Source organism: Schistocerca nitens, chromosome 8 (assembly GCF_023898315.1).
Source record: "Schistocerca nitens isolate TAMUIC-IGC-003100 chromosome 8, iqSchNite1.1, whole genome shotgun sequence".
NCBI lineage: Eukaryota > Metazoa > Arthropoda > Insecta > Orthoptera > Acrididae > Schistocerca > Schistocerca nitens.
In genome coordinates, this window is record NC_064621.1 from 306,132,306 (window position 1) to 306,147,314 (window position 15,009).

Genomic DNA, 15,009 nt, shown 5'->3' on the forward strand with positions numbered 1-15,009 from the left:
AGCTGATCAAATCTATCCACTCCTCTCATTATTTTATTATACTCTGCCACAGCCAATGGGCAGAATATTTCACTTCTGCTTGCACTAACTTAGCTTGTAATATTTATGTAATTTTCAGTCAAATCCAGGAAATATACACGAATACTATCTCCCCCATAAATATAAAAGTAGATAAATACAACGCAGATCACTTGACACGCAAAAGGAAAGCACACTATCCGAAAAACGCTGTAGCGGTCGATACAGTGGCTCGTTTTCACACGGGAACTGCGCTTCTGCATTAATTGACTCACAAGGTAGAAATACAACAGCTTTCGTCTAACCGTTGACAATCTACACATAGTTAGCACACTCTAACAGAGATGATAGCACGAGTTTTGAAGTGGGAACACGGATTACCACTGAATTTACAGCGAAAACAAATAAGTGGGAACTATAGTTCCCACTGGTCACTAAAGGGTTACAACTCTAAAACTTTCTATCAACTGGAAACTCACTGCTTGGTAAAATGAATAATGGCTAACGGTTCTGCTCTGACCTCTGGGGTGGCAACATAAATCAGACCATTTAACATCACCTACAACGCACACAGGAACTCTTGCCTGTACGTAATTATCTTCAACCCAATGACCACAGGACCTCGTGCCTGCTCACAAATAACCTCAATAAGACAACGTACTACATATTTCTATATCAACAAAACTTGGCTGCCCTCTGGTGGATAACCGCTGGAAGTCATCTATCCTGCCTTATCAACTTACAAGGGTAGAACAGATCCATTCCCTTTCATAATTATAGCTCTTATTACGGTACATCACGTAAGAATCGTAGCTTCGTGCACTGAGTTAACCAATCAAAGAACTACCACTCACGAAAAACGGAAGACATGGACAGAAAAAGAATAAATGGTCGGGAAAGAGGATGCAGAGAGACGAGGAAGAACAGAAAGAGAATGTAGAAGAAGTTCATTCCTTTCGCTTCACAATCCGGAATGTCACACAACGTCCTATCGGTTACAGCAACACAAGTGCAAATCGTGTAATTACGACTGTGTAGGCGCTGGGGGCCTAAAGTCGCCTAGTGCCAGTAGTAAACAATGGTGATCACCAGGACCGTCAGAATACAATGGTTTGTCGCTTTTCTTAGAGGGCCTAAACGCCGATTTCATGTCTGTGCCTGGCCTTGCAATAAAAACGAACTCCCTTCAAGGTAAAAACATTTAGTGCGCCAACGATTTCGGAAACCTTGCAGACGCGATAGGACGGCACAGGCCGTTACAGAGCCCTTACAATGCTCACGTCTGAGGAGCAAGGAGAAGGAACCTACTTTCATCATAGTGCGGAGAAATGATGCTTATAGAAAGATGAAAGAAAAACTAGTTGATCATGACACGAAAAGGAAATGGAAAACAATGCCATGAACTGCTGGGAGACTTGTTTCCAAACATATTGTGCAAGCTGAACATCCCTTGACATTAATCGAAAGCTCTAAAAAAATATTTTGAAAAACTTTTTAACCATCCAACCAACAAATAGGTCAAGTGCTCATCTACATACAAATACACATTCACCTCATAGTAATCACATTCACAAAAATTCAAAGTTCAAATCGTCCTAGGTAAAGACACCTCCAAAAAAAAACAGCCAATAACTGCATAAGATGCAAAATTTAGCTGTTTACTGTAATTCAAGATCTCTTCTTTGAACAAATGGCTGCAAGTGCCTCACTACATGGCAACACTCACAGTAGAGTCGTTGCGTCGAAACGTGCAGAAGCGGCGGCGCCGGTGGGGCGGCGGCTAAGGGCCGTACGCACGCGATACCCGCGTAGCAGCAGCGTGGGCGGTGGCGCGGCTGGCTGCACGGCTCTGAAAGTAAGCGTCCCGGGCGTTGATGCCAGGACCCAGACGCAGATGGCAGCGGGGAGCTGACCGGCGGCCAACGTGCGGCGGCTGGTGGGCAGCTGCAGTGGCAGGGAAGCCGCGCCGACCGTGAGCAGCGCGTCCGTGCGATCAGCGGGACACGCCACCGGCGAGGACGCATCGCGCGTTTTCCTTTCGTGTTTCCGCGCCCAGCTCAGAGTTAGCTGGCGGTGACTGAGAAGCTGGGCCGGTTGGACCGTCAACTGAGGCCGGAGGGTACAAAGTAAGCACGTGGGCTGTGAGGCGCAGCTCGCTTCAAGCAGCGAACACTTGTTGGAGCGGCGCACTGCCAGAGGTAGGCAGTAGACTTTGCCCTGGGCGCTGGTATGTGCGGACGCAGCATTTGGAGCGGCACCGTAGCCGATGCGCTGCAGCATCCAGGCGTGGCTCGCAGCGGAATAACAGTGGCGAATACTGACCGACCACAAAATGTCGAACATGAACCAAAAGTAAACGGACGCCCTATCGACCGAACAGTGGGAACGAATCCCACTTCCGATACCAATGTTCTGTATATGGTCAGCGAAGGGGGGAGAAGGTTGTTACACATGCCTCGTGACGACAGTGAGCAGGAGTTCGAGCCGTCAAGACTTACGAGTGGGCATCCAGGGCTGTGACAGAACAGGAAATTAGGTACAATATAAAGAGAATATATTTCAGTATATGGAATAAAAGATGCGCGCCTAGGGTCGGAAGTTACCAGGTTTAGGCCAGTCTAGGAGGTCGAAAAATTAATTGAAATGGGCAATGGAAGGGGAATCGAATCAACGTATGTTGGTGGCCGGTTGTGAAAAGCAGAGCCAGAGGCTCTGCCTTCCGAAAAGACGTCTGTTCTGCTCGAGGTCTGGATTACAAGAGAGAGAGAGAGGCAACTGTGTTCCCCTCCGCAGAACACTCCAGCGTCCACACACCTGACCTTTATCCCACCCACCCTATTGGCTGAAACCAATGGCATGAATTCGCTAGCAGTTTCAGCAGAGGTCTCAGGACGTCTCTTGTCAGCAGCTTAACTGGCGAAACTGCCTCAGTTTTGAAAGACAGGAGACTTGTGTCACGTAGGCACAGCGTAAGTTGCTCTAGGAGTAAACTTGTAAGGATTTGACTGGGCCTTTGAAATAATTTTTTTAAACAAATTCTCTAAAATATTCCTTGACTGGCTCCCACCATGTACACCATTCTTCTGTATATTGTTCATGTAAGTAACTTGGATGCATGAGCTGCCAAACTCATTGTGCGATAATTCTCGCAGTTGTCAGCCCTTGCCGTCATCGGAATTGTGTGGATGATGCTTTTCCGAAAGTCAGATGGTTTGTCACCAGACTCATACATTCTAAACACTAACGTGAATAGTCGCTTTGTTGCCACTTCCCACAATGATTTTAGAAATTCTGATGGAATGTTGTCTATCCCTTTTGGCTTATTTGACCTGAAGTTCTCCAAAGCTCTTTTAAATTCTGATTCTAATACTGAATCACCTATCTCTTCTAAATCGACTCCTGTTTCTTCAGACAAATCTTCTCCCTCATAGAGGCTTTCAATGTACTCTTACCTCCTATCCGCTCTCTCTTCTGCATTTAGAAGTGGAATTGCCGTTGCATTCATAATGTTGTCACCCTTGCTTTTAATGTCATCGAAGGTTGTTTTCACTTTCGTGTATGCTTAGACTGTCCTTCCATCAATCATTTCTTTTTCGATGCATTCTCATTTTTCCTGCAGCCATTTCGTTTTAGCTTCCCTGCGCTTCCTGTTTATTTCATTGCTCGGCGACTTTTATTTCTGTATTCCTGAGTTTCCCGTAACATTTTTGCACTTCCTCCTTTTAACGACGGATTGAAGTATTTCTTCTGTTACCCTTGATTTCTTTGCATTGGCCTTCTTTGTACGTATGATTTTCTTCCAACTTCAGTGATGGCCCTTTTCAGAGATGTCCATTCTTCTTCAACTGTACTGCCTACTGAGCTATTCCTTATTACTGTATCTACAGCCTTACAGAACTTCAAGCGTATCTCCTCATTCCTTAGTACTTCTGTAACCCACTTCTTTGGGTATTGATTCTTCCTGACTAAGTCTTTAACTTCAGCCTACCCTTCATCACTCCTATATTGCGATCTGAGTCTATACCTGCTCAAGGGTACACTTTAAAATCCAGTATCTGTTTTCGGAATCTCCGTCTAACCATAATGTAATATAACTGAAATCTTCCCGTATCACCTGGCCTTTTCCAAGTATACCTCCTCCTCTTGTGAGTCTTGGACAGAGTATTCGCTATTACTAGCTGAAACTTGTTACAGAACTCTATTAGTCTTCCTCCTCTCTCAATTCCTGTCCCAAGTCCATTTCTTCTACTCCTTCCCTTACAACTGCATTCGCGTCCCTCATGACTATTAGATTTTCATCCCCCTTCGCATACTGCATTACCCTTTCAATATCCTCATACACTTTCTCTATATTTTCATCTTTGGCTTGCGACGTCGGCATGTATACCTGAAATATCGTTGTCGGTGTTGGTTTGCTGTCAATTCTGATAAGAACAACCTTGTCACTTAACTGTTCGCAGTAAAACACTCTCTGCCCTACTTTCTTATTCTTAACGAATCCTGCTCCAGTTATACCATTTTCTGCTGCTGTTGATATTAACCTATACTCATCTGACCAGAAATCCTTGTCTTCTTTCCACTTTATTATGTCTAGATTGAGCCTTTGCATTTCCCTTTTTAGATTTTCTAGTTTCCCTACCACGTTCAAGCTTCTGGCATTCCACGCCCCGACTCGTAGAACGCTATCCTTTCTTTGATTATTCAATCTTCTTCTCATGGTAACCTCCCCATCGGTAGTCCCCTCCCAGAGTTCCAAATGAGGGACTATTCCGGAATCTTTTGTCGATGGAGAGATCATCATGACACTTCTTCAATTACAGGCCAGATGTCCTGTGGAAAAACGTTACGTGTCTTTAATGCTGTGGTTTACATTGCCTTCTGCATCCTCATGCCGTTGATCATTGCTGATTCTTCCGCTTTTAGGGCCGTTTCCCACCCCTAAGACAAGAGAGTGACCTGAACCTCTGTCTGCTTCTCCGTCCTCTTTGGCAAGGCCGGTGGCAGAATGAGGGTAACTTTTTATGCCGGAAGTCTTTATTTATTTTAATTATTTTTGAAGGTGTAGTCTTACCGCTGGATCTCCACAATTTGCCATCCCCTGTCCATACTTCCTGCCACCCCCTGACCACAGTTTTTTCCTACCGCTCGTTTGTACGTTCGCCCCCAAGTATGAAAGCCGACTGCTGTAGTCCAGTAGAGTACAGTCCTCCAACACCAATTCCCACTTCCCATCGCTCCCACCCCGACGTTTTCCAGTCATGTGTCTGTGTATACCTTAACCTTGCTGTGCGCCCTAGTCCATAATACTACTCGAAATTGATGGGAAACAATCCTACAGCCCCTGCTGGAGGAACTGTCTATCTATAAATGGAAGGATGAGATATTTCACTCGCCTCACAGAATGTCTTCCTTATCTCTGTTGTTTAGGAACATCCACCTAAATAAAATGCTTTTTTGAAAGTGCCCTAGGTACATCCACGTGTAGTTGAAACCTGGTGCAGAAAGAAGACGCACTGACGACCATTCAGTGATGTTGGTTTTGTGAGAGAGGCATTCTTACTCTGCAAAAGGTGGAGGAATAGACGATGAAGTAATTTTTCACAGGTCACTTGCTACTCATCGAGTAGCCCACTGCGTGTCTACCTAATGTGTTTCCTTTCATTAACGGTTCAACTGCTGATAAGTCAACTCATTTATTGAAAAAAAGTGAATGAATAAACGCAAACACTCATCAGCTGCATGAAGTAATACCATACTGTGTTCTCCAGGTGTGATCCTTATACTTACTGGAACAAATATTTTATTGACAGACCTCATCTTACTTCGTGCAAAGAGTGTAGTCTAATGCTTGCAAAACGAATTCTGTGAGAGTGCTAATTGAGGATATGGCACTAAAATCAATAAAACTTCCAGCTAAATAATTGTAAACTTACTCTCCATGTGTGGCTCTTGTGCATGCTACAACGAATATTGTACAATTGACCTCACCTCACATCGTGTAATAGAAGTAGTCTTACGCTTTTGAAATGAATATTGTGACAGCAACAGTACAAATAGCGAATTTAGTACTGAAATCAGCTAAATCTCCTAGGTAAATAAGTCTAAACTGTAAACTCTCTCTATTGGTATGAAATTACGCTTGTTACAATGAATATTGAACCGAGAACGTTGAATCCTGCTTTGAATATACTGTAAACACCACAAAATAAGCACTTGACATCATCCAATACCCCTTGAACATACGTTCATCTAGAAAGTTTCAGAAACCATGGTGGATGGATAGAAGACTTCGTTAATAATGTCATATTGGCAGGACCAAACAACAACGTAACAATCAGCATTGAGCGAAAATTCTGGGATGGATAATGAGTGATTCGTCGCGCAGTTTGCGCCAGTAGCCCTTTCTTTGCCATTGATTTCGCTGTGGCCGGCCGCCAGTCAGTCGTACATCGCGTGTTCGGCTATTTAAGTCTGCAACTTCCAGGAAGCACGGCTCACTGTGTGGTCTGTCGGTTGCGGTTACAGCACGGTCGGGACATTGGCCCTTACGTACAAGGGAACCTCCCCATCGCGCCCCCCTCGGATTTAGTTATAAGTTGGCAGAGTGGATAGGCCTTGCAAAACTGAACACAGATCAATCGAGACAACAGGAAGAAGTTGTGTGGAACTATGAAAAAAAAAGCAAAATATACAAACTGAGCAGTCCATTTGAAAGATATAAAACATCAAGGATAAAGCGCTCAGGAGCGCCGTGGTCCTGTGGTTAGCGTATGCAGCTGCGGAACGACAGGTCCTTGGTTCAAATCTTCCCTCGAGTGAAAATTTTTATTTTCAGTTTATGTGACAAACTCTAATGTTTTCATCACTTTTTTGGGAGTGATTATCACATCCACAAGAAAACCTAAATCGGAGAAGGTAAAAGAATCTTTTTACCCATTCGTCAAGTGTACAAGTTAGGTGGGTCGACAACATATTCCTGTCATGTGACGCACATGCTGTCACCAGTGTCGTATAGAATATATCAGACGTGTTTTCCTGTGGAGGAATCGGTTGACCTATGACCATGCGATCAAATGATTTCGGTTCCCATTGGAGAGGCACGTCCTTTCGTCTACTAATCGCGCGGTTTTGCGGTGCGGTCGCAAAACACAGACACTAAACTTATTACAGTGAATAGAGACGTCCATGAAGGAACGGACAGATCATAACTTTGCGAAAATAAAGGAAGCAAATTTTTCACTCGAGGGAAGATTTGCACCAAGGACCTCTCGCTGCGCAGCTGTTTACGCTAACCACGGGACCACGGTGCTCCTGTGGTTACACTCTCCTTGATATTGCCTATCTTGCACATGGAATACTCTGTATATTTTGCTTATTCTTTCATAGTTGCACACAACTTCTTCCTGTTTTCTCTATTGATCTGTGTTCAGTTTTTCAAGGCCTATCCACTATGCCAACTTATAACTAAATCTGAGGGGGGTGCGATGGGGAGGTTCCCTTGTTAGTGCGCATGCTCTTTGCGCGTGGTATTACTGTAGTGCTGCGGCCAGAGATGGCGGAAAGGTTTCGAGTGGCTGCGCGGGGCGTGGTGTTTAGCTTTCTCGCCACGCAGCGCATGTTGAGAAGAGCTTGCCGGAGCGTCGCCTGGCATTAACCGTTCGCCTGGGCATATGGTATGTTTGGTTTAAACAGGTGCAATTTTGTGCTTATATATATATATATATGTTAATGATTAATTTATGTTGTCTACAGTAACGAGTCTGAAATGTGAAGCTTGTCACACTTCACATGAAAAGGAGCTTGGTCATTAAATCTTAATTTCCTATTGCTTGAGGAAGGACGTGCAGATATATGTGAAGATACCCGGTGAGCTAGTAATTGGGTGATGCTATATCTAAAATTGTTGTAATCAAGGTTATGAAGTTCCAAAATTTGCGCCTTAAAGAAGGACAATGTAGTCTCGTAAAACTACATCAGATTCTACGAAAGTATAGTTCTGGTGGACTCTTTACCATTTAAAGTAATACTTAGCTGTTACCAGTACCTTCCAAGGAACGGTATTATTTAAGCTTGGTTCAAATGGTTCAAATGGCTCTGAGCACTATGGGACTCAACTGCTGAGGTCATTAGTCCCCTAGAACTTAGAACTAGTTAAACCTAACTAACCTAAGGACATCACAAACATCCATGCCCGAGGCAGGATTCGAACCTGCGCCCGTAGCGGTCTTGCGGTTCCAGGCTGCAGCGCCTTTAACCGCACGGCCACTTCGGCCGGCTATTTAAGCTTGTATTTGTGGCGTGTGTGTGTGTGTGTGTGTGTGTGTGTGTGTGTGTGTGTGTGTGTGTGTGTGTGTGTGTGTGTGTGTGTGTGTGTGTGTGTGTGTGTGTGTGTGTGTGTGTCGGCTCGATGGAAATGGATGTTCAAGTGTGGCTGACACAGATCGGTGTCCGTCGATCGCGACAACTCAGATCTGTAACTGTTGAAATAGACTCCTCGCTTTGTTTAGCTAGTTTCAGACACTATCTCCCTTTAACAGATATCCGCGTATCGATGGAGCAACATGCCGAAACGTATAAGCGGCCCTCGCTTATAATTGAAGCAATAATGTTGGAAGGATGTCTGTCTTCATTACTGCTACACACAGCGACTGCACCACTCGGTACCGCAACAACTCCCTTTTCTGAAACAATAAACCAAATATCCTTCGCGTGTTCGCGATGGGCTTATAAGCCAACGCGAAACTTGATAACAGTTCAGTTTGCAAATGAAAGTTCAAACGTAGATAATGATATCTCGAATTATAAGTTCCAACATTCAAACCGATGCCACATTATAGTCTTGCGAGGATGTTTATTTGTGAAGTATTATAGTGTCGTTAATGCGTCGCTACGGTGCCAATTCAACAACTCCTACGTCGTAAATCCAGAGATAATGTATTATCTAAGTAACGTACAGAAAGCGTCGTAATACTATGTTCAATTACTGTTCCCTCTTAATGTCACTCACTCACCTTTAGCTTCGGCGCTCTATCAAGGAAATGATTATTCACAGTTACACAATAAATTTCTATTAAATGATGTAGACGACACGAAGTGTTAAAGTTATAACTGAGTTTATTGGACTTCTGAATTATCTAACCACTGCACTGGAGAGCACAACGATCTCTCATTCAGAGAATTGAAGCTACGAGTTACATCAGCAATTCTGCAGCCTTGACGGATGCACCTTTCGCTCGAAGTATGAGTGTAAACCTATAAAACTGGGTCACTCTGTAATTAGCGCCCGATCAGATTGCTGGATGTTCCGCCTCATTAATTCTGCATTTCCTTATCAGCCATTTGTAGGTACTTTGTATGCTGATTGTGAACTTTAAATTTTAAGAAGGAGTTTTCAGTGTGCGTGTGTTCTCGGGGAATGTTCACATGAGGAAGCGCTATTTCCTGTTTGTTATTTAATTGGTGACTACTTGTACTGGCATCAACTGAATTATTCCTTAGTCAGACGTTCGTGTGCCCGGCGTCTTCATTTCCAAGCGTTGAAGTTATAAAAGTTGCCTGATATTTATTTGTGTGCCTTATATTATGCTTTGTTATACCTTGTTATGAATTTATTGCAAAAGTGAAGTCATTGTACAAGACAGTCTTGCGGATTCAGAGATTGGCAATTTTTGATTACATTAAATATTTAAACCAACAGAAATGTTCTTAATGACTTGTGAATTTCTTATGCAGATTTCATGAGTGGTTTAAGAAAATATTTTTTTGTATTCCTGTGAGGTTGTGAAATTTATCTATTTTATTGTATTTAAATTGCCCAAGATAATCAACATTGTTTAACACGAGCTGTGTATGTTCGGCCCTTCTGCTTCCTGTACTATTATTCGACGCAAATAGCACGTTCCAGATATAAGTGTTTTTCTTGTGAATGGCACTAGAGATATAATACTCTTATAAGCAAGCAGCTATTTAAAAAAACAGTGATGACTGTGTTATGCTATTAGTGCATCCTTTCCATGCCTTTACACAACTACAAAAAGAAATTTTTTCCACAAGAACAGTACATGTGTTGATACACTGTAAGCAGTTTAGAACCAATCGTACCTGCCTTCCTACCTCTCCTCCTATCTTCTCTCCTCCCTCCCTCTCATCCTCCTGTAAGTATGGACATTGTTTTCCCAGGTCTACTCTGACCATTTTCTGATAATACACAAAGGTCCAGCCACTGTAAGTGGCCATACACTTGAGAATCTCTGCTTCACTGTTTCTGGTCTGAAGCTGGACCATCCTGTGGTAGAAATACTGCTTTCTCAGCCCATTTATAACTTCTTGCTGATTGTACACAAGGAGATCTATCTGCTGGTGATGCCCTGCTTTGGTCAATGTTAAGTTGACAATGCTATACTGTTCAGGTCTGCAGAAATCAAAAGTATTTCTAGAAATGCTGACCCCTGGAACAACAGCGAGGTACGTGACTAATCGTCACAATTGGGGCAAGGAATCTCTTCAGAAGAAGAATGGCCAACAGCGTGCCACAGACCTTGGCAATGTCTGACAGGAGGGAGAGGCAGCTCCTGGGGCTTCTCTCAAGAGAGAGGCGGGCGCCAGACCAGGAGCCATTGAGGTCGCCGCCAGCGGTCACTATTCAATACGCTAGTGCAGACGACCACTCCACCTCCCCCCACAACTGTTGTCGCCAGCCAATTCTGGCAGCCTCCTAGCCTCTGAGCGCTCAAAATTAGTGTCTGTTGAAACCTAGTAGATAAGCTGTCTGCAAGTGGGTATTACAGTTTTTTAAGAAGCACAAATAAAGAGTAGTGGCTTTCACACTATCTGTCTGTCTGTCTGTCGTTTTTACACCTCATAGCGAGCTACAACTCGCTAACTCGCATTCCTCCACTCCATCCCCACTCCCCTACCTCCTCATTATTTCATAATATCCAACTGAACAGAACTGCAAACTCAATCTACGACACTGTTGCCAATGATGAATGAGCAAATTGCTGATGTTGGAGCTCTATAACAATACATTTAATACATTTTATCACACATCTTTTGTGTATGCCTACCAGGTATGAGATCAATAACATGTCCTAAATGAATCGGAAACTTCCACTGTTTTGGTGTGAAAATTACCGACCAACCCAGAAAGTCCTTGTTATTTCGGAACATCAATCTGAGTAAAAGTGAGAACTTCAGTTTCTGAAAACATTCAATCCACCGAAACATCTACGTCATAATCTGTTGTGTCATTGAAATTTTCAGTCAGACAGTTGCGTCTAACGTCAATTTACCTCTAATAAGCCAACAGATACTAAAAAAAAGTACACAATTAAAAGAAAGTAGTCATGGTTCCACGAGAAGCATACGAGTTATTTCTGTCAGTTTGGTAGGTCTATGGACAAATTGCCATAGTTGAGAGTGTTCCTTGCAATCAGATCTAGGTGCGTGTAAATCTTGTAAATAAAATGTCGTGCAAGTGCATATTACATGGATAAAATATTAATACAAAACAGTATATTTCATGCTACATATCTGAATGTCAGAAAAGTACCTCGATCATTTTCATGTTCAACAGCAAGCTACAATTCACATCTGTCTCCCTCCTCATAATTTTTATTGCATCCATTGGACTAAAACTACGAACTATAAAAATTTTTGCTAACGTCATCTGGTAGAGGACACAATAAGATTGTTACTGTGCCTCTCTCTTCTGATTTCTTGAGAACAAATTCCGTCCTCATGTTGACATTGAGCTTATGTCGTAAGAAAATGAAACAAGCACAGCCGTCTTTATGATCTTATTTATTGTGTATCTATCATCTTTGGCGCTTCAACTTGGCATCTTCAGGCCTTATTTGATGCTGTGGTTATTATGATCCACATGTATGCTGCATCAGTGCCAATATAACTGGTTTACAGAGACTAACTGTAACTAAGGCCTGAAGATGTCGTACCCAAGTGCCAAACCTTGTAGCTACACATTAAATAAGATCTTAAGGACGGCTGTAGGTGTTTCATTTTCTTACAAAAATGAACTGCTGTGGTCTGCAAGGCCTCCAGTCAAAAGGATGGACATACAAAACCTAGAGCATATGGGGTGGTACCATTAAATATACATGTATTGGTCCATAGGAGCAAGTGGACAGTGATCAAAGACGCTTCCACAGACTGGTGTAAAGTATTATCACCTCTACTAGAATAAGGCCATATCCAATAGCATGTCAATCACAACAGAGGATTCCTGTGTTGTAGTTTTATAAGCAATTAGATGTACACTGTTTTTCTGTATCGTATCCAAGGAGTGTATAACTACAGCTTTATACACTGCCACAGATTCTCTTTCAATACTACAACTCTGAGGTCTATATCAGGTGCTAAACTGACATTAATACACTCCCACCCACTGGCTCTCACAGAAGGTTGGGCATTGCACGGTGTTGGGTGTGTTGCTCCCAAAACTTACTTAGGGTGATGGAAACAAGACAGAGGTGATGTTTATTGTTGACAAGAATGTAGAAGGCATAGTAACATATAGAAACTGGAAGAGTTTGCAGTATTATGGAGCACTTCCAAACAGCTGTCCAAAGGAGATGTAATGTTCCATATCGATGGCATAGCAGATGTCTGAATGTCCCGTTTTCGAAGAAACCAAGACTGCGAACCTTGCAGAACTAGCACTCCTAAAAGAAAGGATATAGCGGAGACATAGCTTAGCCACAGCCTGGGGGATGTTTCCAGAATGAGATTTCCACTCTGCAGCGGAGTGTGGGCTGATATGAAAGTTCCTACCAGATTAAAACTATGTGCCCGACCGAGACTCGAACTCGGGACCTTTGCCTTTCGCGGGCAAGTGCTCTACCATCTCTTTTTTTTTTTTTACATTTTGTTCATTATTGATCGTTGTGTTTGGTCGTTGCGGACGTCGCAAGACATCCTGTTCAAGTTCGGTGGTTGATCTTTCCACTCAGTTTTTTTTTATTACAGAGGCCAACCGGCTCTCTGACCGAACACGCTGAGCTACCGTGCCGGCAGTATCTGAGCTACCGAAGCACGACTCACGCCCGGTACTCACAGCTTTACTTCTGCCAGTATCTCGTCTCCTACCTTCCAAACTTTACAGAAGCTCTTCTGCGAACCTTGCAGAACTGGCACTCCTGAAAGAAAGGATATAGCGGAGACATGGCTTAGCCACAGCCTGGGGGATGTTTCCAGAATGAGATTTTCACTCTGCAGCGGAGTGTGCGCTGATATGAAACTTCCTCGCAGATTAAAACGGTGTGCCCGACCGAGACTCCTACTCGGGACCTTTGCCTATCGCGGGCAAGTGCTCTACCATCTGAGCTACCGAAGCACGACTCACGCCCGGTACTGACAGCTTTACGTCTGCCAGTATCTCCTCTCCTACCTTCCAAGGTTCACAGAAGAGCTTCTGTAAAGTTTGGAAGGTAGGAGACGAGATACTGGCAGAAGTAAAGCTGTGAGTACCGGGCGTGAGTCGTGCTTCGGTAGCTCAGATGGTAGAGCACTTGCCCGCGAAAGGCAAAGTTCCCGAGTAGGAGTCTCGGTCGGGCACATAGTTTTAATCTGCCAGGAAGTTTCAAGTTACAAGAAGTTTATTTGGCTGAGGACGTCATTTACCATAAAATATGATAGAATCACTTGACGTATGACTGCAGTTTTATTTGGGTGCCTTGAGTAGTGGGAAATCCACAGAAACGTAGTGGACGACGTCATTGTTGTGGGAGGTTTCTGCAGCATCTGTGTCATCCCAGAATTTCAACAGCTGCTTTCTCTGGTATGTTACTCGTGTTTTTGTCGTTCCTGCACTGACATTTATCTTCACCTTGCCTTTCAAAATCAGCGTCTGTTCAATTAACTGTTCGCCAGCACACAGGGTACAAGATGCCACGTCGCTGATGAAATATAAACCCTTGGGTGCAATTTACTTTGGGGGCTGTTACACTGGCAGATCTATAGGACCAAAAAATTTGATCAAATATCAGACAAAGAGCTTTGACAAAATTTTCTACTTGGCGCAAAAAGATGATATTACGCTCTCATCTAAAATTTCGTCGAAGTTTTGGAATGGCGGACAACACCTTGTTACAATGCTCTGCAAATTTTGCGTACTACAACAGCATTGTGTTTGCATTGGGAAGAGGAGCAGAGAAAAGGATAAGGAAATGTACTTGGGTGAAGCCGTGAGTTTCACTGCGAGATAATAAAAACATACAACAAAATTTCTTACGGGAGCTGTTAGTCGATTTAAATTTACTTGCGAATGGACGTAAGTAAATTCCTGTATGTTCCCAGGAAAGTGGCTCCTCGTATTACGCATAACACTCATTTCCGAAACGCTGTATTCTCAAAAGGCAGACTTACGGTAACACCGCGATTTCATGCAGCAGGAGAAAGCAGTTCTAGTAAACAGTATAGCACTCGAATACCGCAGTCCACATTTGTAAGAATATTACACGAAACGAGTGAAGTTATTCGTAAACCACTGAAAAAGGAATATCTGAATGCAAATAACTGTTCAGTGCAAACTATAGGTATTAAGAAATATTTTTATTTCCACAAAACTTGTAGATTTCCCCCTTTATATCCACAGGGTACTTCCTGGCCGTACTTTACGGCTAATGGCCTACAGTTTTTATAGATCACTCTTCTTCGTATTCCATTTTTGTATTTGGGATGCCACAAACTATAGAGTGCCTCATCTGCCTAATATATTTCTATGAGTTTCGTTGTAGATGCGACGCACTATGTAAATTTCGTCTCCATGTTCATGAAAATTAGATTCCAGACAGCTGCAGAGATGCTTGCACTCCAAGCGGTTACATTTCTCAATGCAGTAAACACGAGACGAACGATTTGTTTGATCTAATTTAAGGCAAGGCGCTAGATTTGATCGAATAAATTGGACGAAAGGGGTCGTTCGATAAAAGTTCCCTATCACACTACGTCCAAAAACACATCACAATGCCCAAT